Source organism: Crocuta crocuta, unplaced genomic scaffold (genome assembly GCF_008692635.1).
Source record: "Crocuta crocuta isolate KB4526 unplaced genomic scaffold, BGI_CrCroc_1.0 scaffold1197, whole genome shotgun sequence".
In the NCBI taxonomy this organism is placed as follows: Eukaryota; Metazoa; Chordata; class Mammalia; order Carnivora; family Hyaenidae; genus Crocuta; species Crocuta crocuta.
Window position 1 is genome coordinate 63,281 of NW_027527978.1, and position 1,130 is coordinate 64,410.

Below are 1,130 nucleotides of genomic sequence, written 5' to 3' on the forward strand. Positions count from 1 at the left end.
AGAACATGGCAGACTCACATAACAACTTCCTGAAATCTTAGAAGAGGGTACTTCTTAAGTCATTTGGGGTTCAGAAGAAAATCAGAGGCGCCTGTGTGGCTCAGTTGGTTAAGCGTCCAACTTTAGCTCAGGTCATGATCTCACAGTCTGTGGGTTCAAGCCCCGCTTCAGGCTCTGTGCTGACAGCTCAGAGCCTGGAGCCTGTTTCAGATTCTGTGTCTCCCTCTCTTTCCGACCCTCCCTGATCGTACTCTCTCTCTCAGAAATAAATAAAAATATTTTAAAATTTTAAAAAAGAAAAAAAGAGGACTATCAATCAAGTGATTTGGGGCCTTTTTTTTTTTTTGAGAGAGAGGGAGTTCAAGTGAATGAGGGGCAAAGAGAGAGAAAGAGATCCCAGGAGAGGCAGAGAGAGAGAGAGAGAGAAGCGGGGCTCACCCAAAGTAAAGTTCCTGTTCACCCGAAACAGGGCTGGAGCTCAAGAACCATGAGATCATGACCTGAGCCAAAATCTGATGCTTCACAACAGAGTCACCCAGGTCCCCAAGTTTTGGCTGTCTCAAAACACCATCAGTGACACAGCTGATATGTACAAGGCCCTGGGGTAAGCACTTTACCTGTATTACTCCAGTTAATGCCACACGCTTATGAGGAAAGTGACAGTGCTACCTGCCACTTTAGAGCCAGGACATTAAAACACAGAGGGGTTAGCTGGTTTGCCATAGAAACTGGCCATGGAGTCAGGGTCTGAGCAGAGACTTTAGATTGATGATATGGGTTCCTAATCATTTTGCTACCTTGCCATGAACATGTAGCACATCTAATAAGCAGGGGCAGCGAATCATAAGTGAAGACACCAGCTGTGGTAAAAGGAGAAAGGATGTTTTTAAAAAAGGCAACAGGGTAAATAAACTGTGGTACATCCAGATAATGGAATATTTTTCACAGCTAAAAAGAGCCGTGGAAGAAACTTAAATGCAAATAACTAAATTAAAAAGAACAATCTGAAGGAACTACAGACTATTATTCCAACTATACCATAAAGGGAAAGGAAAACTTTTGGGGAGTGAAAAGATCCATGGTTGTCAGGGACTGGGGGGAGAGACCGGTGAGCACAAAGGATTTCAGGG